Source organism: Nilaparvata lugens, unplaced genomic scaffold, assembly GCF_014356525.2.
Source record: "Nilaparvata lugens isolate BPH unplaced genomic scaffold, ASM1435652v1 scaffold3745, whole genome shotgun sequence".
Taxonomy (NCBI): domain Eukaryota; kingdom Metazoa; phylum Arthropoda; class Insecta; order Hemiptera; family Delphacidae; genus Nilaparvata; species Nilaparvata lugens.
In genome coordinates, this window is record NW_024090454.1 from 1,891 (window position 1) to 14,033 (window position 12,143).

General features: G+C 29.9%; 1 long non-coding RNA gene across 1 annotated transcript; it reads right to left on the reverse strand.

Moving 5' to 3' along the window:
- Positions 1-6,819: 6,819 nt before the first annotated feature.
- Positions 6,820-11,120, reverse strand: LOC111054646. Its single transcript, XR_005573690.1, has 3 exons — positions 10,914-11,120; positions 9,321-9,408; positions 6,820-7,137 (listed from the first exon to the last, which is right to left on the reverse strand). It is a non-coding gene; the product is annotated as an uncharacterized LOC111054646 (long non-coding RNA).
- Positions 11,121-12,143: the final 1,023 nt, after the last annotated feature.

The window sequence follows — 12,143 nt, forward strand, 5'->3', positions numbered from 1 at the left end:
CAATACTGTATGAAAAATAACAAAGAAATCGAAGAAATGCAGGTCAAAACTAAAAAACTTGAGGTACAAGTAGGTCAGGTAACCGAAACAATGAACAAAAATACAAGTCAATTGAAAGATGAAATTAATAATATTAATGAAGAGATGGAAAATGTTAGGGCTAGTGTTCACCAACAATCAGCCATGCAAATCAATTTAGAAGATAGGATCACTAAGAATCTGAATATTTTGGAAGTTAGGCAGAACGAAGAAGCTGTCAAGGTCTGTACCTTACAGTTGAATGTAGAGAAAAACAGTGAAACAGTTGATAAATTACAGAAAAGAATCTCATCACAAGTGAACTTTGTACCGCAAGTAAATAATTGCTTTCCTTCTGACAAATACGAATTTCAAATGTCGATTGACAGGAGAAATCCTATGAACTTCATCAATAGCTTAACTGAATATTTATCTCGTAACCATATTACTGAATGGGGAAAAATAAAAAGTATTTTGGACAATAATTTGAATAAAACTTATCAACAACAAGAATGGTGGGATTTTGTAAAAACCGATATTGACAGTTTTGAAAGCTTCAAAAACAAATTCATCTCGAAGATGTGGTCGCAAGACATCCAGAAGAAAGCACGACAAGAACTTCAATTTGGAAAATACGTCATTGGTAGTAAGTTAACTTTAAGTGAATATTTTATTTCCAAATTTAACATCTGTAAAAATTTAATTCCGGCTATTGACAAAGACACAATTTTTGAAATGTTGAAAAATCATTACAATGAAAATATAATTACCGCTGCAATTGTTAGAAATGTAAAGAATGCAGAAGAATTTATTAAGGTGTTGGATGCATTCAGTTTATTAGATGAATATAGGGTGAACAAAAATCAAAACAATCAAGAAAATCAAGAAAAGAATCAGTCAAATGACAATCGAAGATTTGATCAGGTAGGACGCAATAATTTTGATAATAGAAGAAATAATAACAACTTTCAAAGATCAGGTTATCAACAACGTCAGGAAGATCGTAGACAATCAAATAATGCAAACATGAATCAAATGAATCAAAACATGAATCAACCAGGTAATTTTCATCCTAGAAATCCATTGATGTTTCCGCAGCAGTTCAACTACCCGCCGCCTGGATATGGAGCATCACAAATCATACATCATTAACTGTAACTTTCATGAAACAACAGGACAGATTCCAGTAGAGATGATGATGAATAAAAAATTAGGTCATTTAGTTTTCAAAAGTATTAGATTTCCTCCTGATAATAAATTTGAACTTGAACCCGAAGAACTTAGAAATAGAAGAGTATTAATTAATATAAAAAATAAAGGAGTAATCAGAAGATTTAAACAGAATATGAGAAATAAAAATCCATGTAGATTCAATGTAGGTGATCAAGTCTTGATAAAAAATTACATTCTATCTAACAAATTGAAGAAAATATCTGCGAAACTGTGTGCAAAATATAAGGGACCGTATGTTGTAGTAAAAGATTTAAGAAAGGGTTGTTATGAACTTGAAGAAATAAAAACTGGAAAAATTTTGAAAGTAAATAAGTTTATGATGAAGCGTTTTTACCATAAAGATGATTAATTTTTCTAAACTTACGTGATCAATGGCTTGAGAATCATTCTAAAATAAAAAATATGCAATTGAATACTATAACACTTTGTTAAATCAACTGTAGAAAATGAAACTTTGTTTAAAATAATAATGTAATTCAAACAAATTTTATTGAGTCATGAAATCTATTGTATTGGTACTGTTGTTTAGTATTCTTGTTGGTATGTATTAGTATTAGTAATTATTGATTTATAATTGTATTTTGTTTGAGTAAGAAATCCTGACCTTGAAGTCTTAAGGGATGCTCATAAATTTTGTGTAATGTAATTTGTGCTTATGAATGACCATGTAGCTTGTGTTGGTAATACAATGATTTAAATGACTTGATGAAACGTATTTTGAAAGTTTTGGAAAATTTATAAGTAATATTTAAATTTCATTGTGTTTAACTTCCTACTTTTATAGTAAATTCATAAACAAATGATTGACATTAATGATTAATAAAATAATGAATGTTCAAATTAATTGAAAATAAATTGCGGAAAACCATTGAAACGATTTAAATAAAGGAATAAATAATATAATATTGTTGTTACCTAACTGTCTGAATAATTCTGAATATGTATTTTGTTCACAATGACTTGAAAAATATTATGAAGGTATTAATGATGATTGTTATGTTTAATCTGTCAAACATGTATTCAAATATTGTTGAGGTATTCATGATGATTGATATATTTACTCTATATTCACTTGTATTCAGTAATAATAATGTGTATGTATTTGAAATAATAATATTGTTTAATTAAAATTGATTCATATGCTATTGATCACTAATATCCTATCTAAATATTTAGTATAACTCTTCTGTCAATATTTTATTTTATGATTTACTTGAAATTTGTGGATAAATTCATGAACTTACAATATTCATGATTCATTTTGTTTGAAATATGACTGACGATTTATCAACTTAACTATATTTTGAGCAATAGTCAATTCTAAAACGTATCTTAAAAAAAAAAAAAAAAAAGAATATATTTTATTCTTATTAAAAATTTAAATAATAATTTTTTATTCTTAAATGCTCATACATTCTTGACGTGAAAGTGACTACTAGTGCATCGAATAACACTGCAACGTATAATACAAATGTGAATGATATCTTCGAATCTTCAATATTCTACGACAACGAAATTGCTGAAAATAAAATGGTAGTGGTATGGAACTTCGTCGCAGAACTTCAAGCTGAGATGTGGCCTAACTCCATTCCACAGCGTAAAGATGTCATTCCACATAGAGGGTGTTCCAGAAATTATAGTCACAAGAACTTCAAGATTTTGCATTGCAAGAAACCTTTACCTAAAATTTACCTTACCTTAAAAAAGCTATTCCTTTTGTAGATATTGGCAACAGTGAATCCTTTCTAGCAACTCACTCCGTTCCTTAAGTTAATCCTTTCAAAATTTTCCACTTGCACATAATGCAACTACAACTACAAATAAAAGTGCTATCTAAACGAGTATGGACATGTAAAAGTGAGAAGTAAAAGAAATGAGTGATTAAAAAATAACGAGATGTATCTACGAATGTGCCTGCAAATGAACTTTCATCTTCGTCTAAATCCAAAAATGTTCCAGTTGTAAAAAATTGTTAAAATTGATCTTCGAGATTCGCATAAAACCAAGTTTAATGGATTTTTGTAACATCTTCATCTAAATCCAAGTCAAATGGATTTTTGTAAACAATGTTCCTGCTTTACAAAATGTCAAATTGATCTTCAAAACTCGTAATAACTATCGAATAAAATAGTTATTTCTACAAGAACTTCTATCAAATGAACTTTCTCATCGATGCTGTAAAAAAAAAAAAAAAAAAAAAATCATGACTAAAATCTACAATATCTTCAAGTTATTCACGATGTATCTACAAGTTATTACTGCATAAAATGTGTCTGAAATCTGTATGCTGTTATGTTATCTTCGAGAATAAAAAAGAAGAAAAAATCACTCCTAAAAAATTTTAGAAGCACTAAGAAAAATGAAACGAGATGTTTGTGATGTCTACAATTTGTGACTATAATTCTTCAATGATGACTGATGACTACAATTCCATGGTACTTCAAGAACGAGTTGGTCTACAAGAACTTCTAGAGTTCTATACTGCTACCATCTTCGCATTCATTGGAATAAAAACATTCTTCATCATCATTGATCATCACATAAAACATTTCAACGCAAAAAACATTCATCGACGTAAATATATTGAAAGTGTCTTCATATATTGAACTATTCTTCGTAAATAGACTATAATTGAGTATGAGTATTTGAGAATGTTTTTTATAACATGAATATATCCACTATACATCATTGATTTATTCTATATTTGTTTTGTATTCTAATAATCTATATTCATTTATTATTAACTTATGGAATTTTATTCTTACAGTTTGACATTATTGTTTATATCTATAAGGTATTCATTTTGATGAAAATTTTGACAATATACATTCTAGATTGTTATGCATAAAAATGTAACGGAAATAATTTTGTAATTTTCTTATATGAATTAATAATCATTTGAATATTTCTTGACATACTTAAATTTTGCTATGAGAATTTAATGCAATTGCTTTATAAAAAAAAAAAAAATAATTATTTCAGTATATTCGATGTAATAATCTTGATTCAGAATTTCTATACTTTGTGTAATTATACTTATTAAAAAAAATCAATTTTAAATTTTTTCAAAATTGAAAATAAATTTTTTTATTGTTGAAGGCGGGCATTTGTAATGTTGGAAAAAATAATGAAAAATGTCACATTAAATATTATCAAGTTAACTTGAGAGAGAATTAATTTTGTAGTTCAAACTTGTCGATCTCGTACCGCCAAAACAAAATTTTAAACTTGCCGCCTTTTAATGTCAATAAATCAGGTTGAATAAATGAACTCGTTTGAATTGTAACAATAGTTTATTTAATTTTTTATAAAGTTTTGACAGTGTACAAATTAAATAACCAGATTATAACTTAAAATTTAACTTTTATTTGGTTGATACATTGAATTATATAACTCAGATTTCAGTAGCATTGAGATTTAATTGCTCCAGGTAAAGGAAGTTTATAATATATCCTGTTTGTTTCCGTACCTTTTTTCACCTGAGATTCCACGAGTTAGAACAAAAAATTTGGTTGCTCCACATTTATTGGTAAAATTTTAATTAGTAGCTTATTATTTCATTTATTTGTTCAATTAAACATGAAGTAGAAAATTTGTTTATTAATGTAACTTTTGAAAGTGTCAATTTAAATTTTTTAAGGTGTTTAAAATTAAAAGTGGAATCTTAGGCTAAATTCACGTGAGTAAAAATTAATTAATCTAATCTATTTTGAGAAAATCAGTAAAATTTGTTCATTATTTTAAAAATTAGGTCTTGTCAAAAAGAAAACATAATTCAGAGTATAGGTTTGGTAGTACTAAGTTTTTTATTGTGTAACATTCTTTTATTTTGTAAACTTGAAAAGTTTTCAATAAACATAATCAGATGCAATGTATTTTATTTATTGCCAACGCATTGTCAACTTAATGAAAATGGTAAATTTGTTAGTTTAGGATCCAGAGTAGAATGATGAATATTTTTATTAGACAAGAGGCAAAATCCTTCTTGGAAAATAAGAGTATCAAATGATTCTATCTCTGAAGTGGGGTTTCGGTGCGGATACAATCAAAGTAGACAAACGAAACGCCCCAACCTATACAAATAATTATCACTCCCCTATCATTGAGAAACTGGAAAATGTTGGAAAAAATGATTCACCTCATGAAAGAGAGTTGTTCATATTGCATTCATTAATTACTGAAGAATGACAGAATAATTTACAATTTTTTTAATTTAGCTCAGCTTATATTCATCCTGAAATGGAAGATGGAAAGAATATGGAATTCTGTGTGATTCATCGTATATCGCGTATTTCCTGGACCATCTACTGACAATCAACAACTATGAACTCATTAAATTCATCTTTGAAACATTGATTAACCTATCTATTTTATTTAATCCAACACTTTAATGATAGATATTACTACTAATTGATTGAGAAGGAATGTTTTCGGAATAATAAATGCTGCATGACTAAGCACAGGAAGTCCGTACCGTATTGAGATGTAAATGAAAATATTGATTGTCAGATAAATTTAATGAATCAAGAAATAAAGTTGAGTGTGACATGCTTTGATACCAATAACCAAGTGGAATATTTAACGCTCAACTATAACAATAATCTTACTGAATTAATTTTTCATGACGAGCTGTAAGAATTGATATAGGCTTATAGGATGCAAGATTAGTATATTAGTATTAAAAATATAAATATGTGTTAGCTTGCTTGCATGATAATCTGTTGGCTAATTCAAGTTTTTTTTTGTTCTGCTGTTTACTTGCTTTATTCATCAAAATATGAATGATTCAGAACGAAATAGTCTGACTGCAGACTTTAGTGTAATGGATGGTTTTATGTGGGTTGACGAATTCAAATTTCGAAAAAGCTACGTATCCCAGAAGGGACAAATCTCATATAGATATACAAATAAGTGGTGTTCAATGACCATTAGGACGGATGCTAGTGGACGAATTGTTTCCAGGAGAAGCGGTAAACACTCCCACCAGCCTCCCAAAGAGAAAAATAGTAGAACTCCTGTTTTATTTATTTTTCATTTTATTTACAGTTTTAATGGCCTGTATCCGATTATACGGAAATGAATTTATACAGTAAAATATTTATTGGTAATGATCAGATATATAGAAATTTAGTTTATTCAATTTCCTGGATGGATAAAAAATATATTAATATTATGAGTAAGAGTAATTCAAACCTACAATTTATAAAGAGATAAATTACGATTCAATACAGTTTAATACAGCTAAGTTGGTTGATTATGGTTACTGATGAATGAATTCGCAACTGATAAGTTCAAGTAGAGAGACAAGTACTAAATACTTTAGTAGACTTTAAGAGGTACAATACCGATTTTATTACTGATGTTATTAATGATGAGTTATTATTAGAAAGATTATTACGTATTAATTGAAAGAATAGATTAATAAAGTAAGTTATTAGGTTATGGACAAGATCTACGATGAAAAAAGATTTCTAAAGGCATAAACAAGAAACGGTTTATGTTATGTGCGCTCCTCGAAACACGACCGTCCGCTACCACTGCTCCCACTCGACTCCTGTCGGTGATAGTACTGTTCTAGTTTAAAGAAAGAAACCTGTGCCTTTGTTATTCTGAGTAGAACCGGGCGCAGTTAATTGTTACAAATAATTGAAAATTATAGTATGATCAAGTGTTTACTTACATGATTAAAGCTATAATGGCTGTCACAAATATCAGCTTGATGTGAACAGCTCAGATTTGTGAGCTAAGTGGCCGTTCTCCAGGTTTTCACTAAATCTCTCCCAAGTTCTTATCACGGGATATCAGTAGGTGCATTACCTCTCCAGATATAGCTGCGCTTATTCGTAATCATCTGAAACCATTTCTTCAATTATTTTTGGATTCAATCTATAATAATAAAATTATGATTAATATTATAATCCCAGCATTCAATATTTAAAAAATATATATATATTATTATCCTATTATTTGCTGCCAGCAGTAGGAACATGCTCATATGCAAATGATAGGCTGTCAATGTATGATCTTCTTCACATTTCACGATTCAAGTTTACATTTATGAGCTAGAAAAAACATCAACTTCTCTATATATATATCTTTTAGAATGCTCTTAAAAAAACATTAAATATCAATATTAAACTTGAGAAAATAAAATATTGAATTATTCTGATGTTGCCTACAAAATATTTTATGAGTTGATAAGCATAATAGCTAGACGTGTTAAAATTGTTATTGTTAATCTATCAAAGATAAAATTATGTTAGTTTTAGTCTTATCTAAGTGAAAATTGGTACAAAATTATAATAAATAAACATAGGCCCAAGTAGACGAAGTACACCTAATATGAATGTGATGTTTTTGTACCTGACAAATGCTTTGTACTTAGGCAATAAGTTAGTTTATGCTAGTCGGTATTCATAAATATATTTAGTGGTGTCACCTGAACAAGACGTCAACAGTTTAGTGGGAGTGGCAGGTGTATGTTTGATAAGAATGATAACTTAAAGTTGTGCATCAAAAGCTTTTCAAAACTTTTTATGGTAACATTTTTCAAATAAGGCTATTCCGATTTGTATACCATCGGTCTCACTAAATGAAGCACATCACAAGGGAAAACTCAATTCATAATTTTTACTTTTTGCTATATATAGTTGGAAGAGATCCGATCCATTGCTGAATTGGGAGCAAATAAATTCATGAAACTTTGAGGATTCATTATTCAAGATAGTTGCTCAAGTCATGGACTTAAAAGCCCTTCACTCAGAAAGCGAAATTATAAACTACAGGGTCTAACGTGATCTCTAAACTCCAGAGTCTATTTAAGTCCTCGACTACGTCAATGCTCTGAATCGGAAAGCCAATTTTCTGACTCCAGAGTTTAAAGCCAGTTAAAGTCTAGAACTCAGCTAAATCCCGAGCTCGGAAACCGACCCTAAAAGTTAATTAAAAATTGTGAATTATTTGAATAGTTTCTTTTTGATTATGTTAATTTTGGATGTTTAGAGAGATTATTTTTTTAAATTGAAAATTTGTTCCTTGTTTTGACACATGGTATATAAACTTCATCTCTTCTCTCCATTGATGAAATCATGTAATATTCGTGAAAAAAAATTCTCCCTGAGTTTTAATTTATATCTTTTATATTTTTTGGCAAACTATTCATTGAGAAAAAAATTTTCCTGTGAACTAACAGAATTCAATTGACCATATGATTTTGACTTGGAAAATTTTGAAACAGATAATAAATATATCAGGTTAAAATAAAAACAAAAACGGCCAGCGTGTGCAGACTTTGTTTTTTCCTGTTTCCCTAGCAACAAATTCGAATATGATAAAACCTATTCGTGTCGAGGGGGCGTTCGGTGCTATGCGGTTACTATTCGGTACCGAATTTAAACCGAATCATCGTTTCACACTTATCGGAATTTGCCAAAAACGAAACGAACCGAACCGAAAGTGTGTGAAAGTAGCCTCTCGCTAGCAACGAATTGAAACCTGATGGAATTTATTAGAGTCAAGTGGGCGTTCGGTTCTATGCGGTTTCTATTCGGTACCGAATTCAAACCGAATTACCGTTTCACACTTATCGGAATTTGCCGAAAACGAAACGAACCGAATGAGTGTGAAACTAGCCTGACAACCACGATGCAGCAGCGTTTCCAGAGGGATGAAAACAATTATAAAGTGATTAAGGAAGTATTGCCTGTCTCATTACAAATTTGATTTCTCAGAATATCAATTCTAAGTGAATTAAATCGATTTTTTTTATTACTATAGTCAAGTTGTTTTTGATAGTATCCAAATCGGAACAAAAATGTCACTTGTAAAAAGTTTTCCAAGTGGGTGGCGCACAGTATTTATGAATAAGGTAAAACTTTTTGGCTTGGACACACACACAGCGATCTGCGGACAGGAATCAGAGAGGTCTTAGCAGGTTATAGACATGAATATCTAAAATATAGATGAAGGCCACTCTGACCGCTTCCCGCAGATTGTTCTCTGTGTGTCCCAGCCCATACTGATTTGGAGCAAAAGCAAAAATACCATTTCATGGTGAATTGTTTACTTACTTGGTCAAAAATAATTATTGCAACAACCGTATCAGTTACTGAATCACATCTTTGACGTTCCATTAGGATGCAGTTGATCAGTTTGGCACTGTAAAATATAAATAATAAGTTCAAGTTAATTTATAAGGAAAACTTTTGTATAATATTAAATTTAACATTAGCATGAAAAAAGTTGGCGATCAAATGAAAACTACTCATTCAAAGAGGGTAAATAAATACAGCAATACTTAAGTAGGCTACAGCTGATTTTACGAGTCACACTGGCAAACAAGGAATCTTCCTTCTGCAGGTATTTTTGCCTCACCTACTGTACTCATGCATGTGAGCATAAATTTAATCTTAATTTATTAATACTATTATCATAAATAAGGATATCATTTTGTTATAATTTCTAATTAAATAGATTAACATTTCCTTAATTTTTATGTTTGTATCTTGTTTTTGGCAAATAAATTCATTCATTTAAGTGGGCTTATAGTTAGGTCAATGCTATAATGCCAGTAGAAAAGATAGGACACGGCGTTGCCGATTTCCTGTATTGCCACTGGCTCCTATAATAGAGAATAGCTGATTCGGAGTAACATATCTGATGTAACCCAATATTAAATGTGCATTCTATTTAATAATAATAATAAATAATATTTTATTCGTCAAGAAAATATATTATTCAATTAGTAATTCATAAATTTTCATGATTTAAATTAAATCTTTTTGTAAGGTCTAATTAATTATATTTTTACATTGTAAAAAAACAATCATGTGAAGCAACATGAGGATAGAGCTAAACTTATTTCAATTTCCAAAGCAATTTGATTTGTCTAATGATAGACAAGAATAGCAACACCAATTTTAATCAAATGCTGCCATTAGGTGGACCTCATAGTACCAGAGTTATTATATTTATATTGAGTTACCATAAAGCAAAAATACCATAGGAATATCAGCGGCTTGAGTTAACAGTGAAATTTACAACATAAGAGCCCTATACTAAACCATTAAATTGAACACCATGAGATGTTTTTTATGCTATTGTTTCTCTATGATGCTACAAATTATAGTAGTCTGAGTACCGTATATAAATTATCTTCAAACAACCAATCCAATCAGCTCTAGGGCTTCAGTGAGTCTGGTTGAATTTCATTCAGTTTATAATTTGGTTAATGGAAAACTTTTTATAAAATACTGAAAAACTTTATTTTATAAAACAATCCACATTTGGCTAAACCACTCTAAGCTTAATCTTGAATCATTTCTCTAAATTAATGGATTTTCCAACAAGTAGCCTGACTGCAGTAGGCCTACATGTAAATCACTTATGTTAGCAAATCCTTTTTTATTAAATTTATTGAATAAATGATGCAGTAACCTAACTACAGTATTTAAAAGAAGATGAAATTCATAAATATCTCACAATAGGGAATAAGGTCTAAATATATTTAGCCTATTCAGTACCCCTACTTCTAATATTATTCAAGTATTCTAATGATAGAACAAAGAAATTAATAAAAGTTGCTAGCCTATTATTAATAAATTAAATTTGCTATTTTAAAATAATATTTTCAACTTTATTAACTTAGTCCACATTAAACTTACCTCAGGATGAGAATTATTGAGAAACCAAATTCTGTCACAATGTAATAGAAATCACTAAGCAAAAAGTATATTTTTGTATTATCCCAATCCTAATTATAATTACACTTGAATACATTACATAAAAAAAGATTAGCCTGTAAAACAATACTCTATAAGAAGCTGTTTCTGTTGCAAAATGCAAATGTACGTTACACTTACCTTAATTATTATTATTATGCATAACATAACCTATAAACTTAATGCTATTATATTGAGGACATATTAAATTTTCTAAAAAAATAATAGATATGTACGTATTATTATTTTATTATAAAATATTATATTTTCTGGAAAATATTAAATTACTTCTACTTATTTTTTGGTACAATCGCAAATCATATGAATAGTCTATAATTGAAAAAGAACGACAAACCAGGTCCAAAAGTCCATATCATTCTAGAAAATAAGTCAGACTTGAACCATTTCTCAATGACAAACACATTACAAGTATTCCCACTTTGGCACCGATATTTTGAGTTCCAGATATTTCCAATTCCGCCATCTGCCAAACAAGTAATTTGAGTTCCAGATACTCCCAATTCCGCCTAGCAACATATTTCGAGTTCTGGATATTTCCAATTCCGCTGTCTGACAAATATTCGGAGTTCCACCCAGCAACAGTTTTCAAGCATAGGACATTATTTTAACATTGATATTTTGAGTTCCAGATATTCCCAATTCCGCGGCCCCGTGCATACGGTTGTTCGCGCGAATCTGTACGGACGTGTGTACAAGGCTGTATGCTCACCCGAGGCACAGAATAAGTACAGAATGGAAACTTGTAATCAATCGCCTATCTAACAAATGCTTTTTACATGACGCCAATACTAAACACGTCACGTGACCTTAGGAAGTTCTAATCCTGGTCTTCTGATTGGCTCGTGGCAGTGAATGAGATCAATTGATCCGGATCATTAAAGTGATCCGAACCTACCATCAATACTATTAAGCCTTGTACACACGTCCGTACAGATTCGCGCGAACAATCGTATGTACATATGCCTCAACATTCACTGTACGTCCTTGTGGACGCGATCCACGTATGCCTCAGCATTCAAAAAGCTATCTGATTTGCAGACGACACGAAGACATGGTAGATGTAGATTTTCCACATGACAACAATGGCGTCATTCCATCATTGAAGATAGTTATCACAAATTGCAGCAGTATCATTCTATTTCAATGACTTAT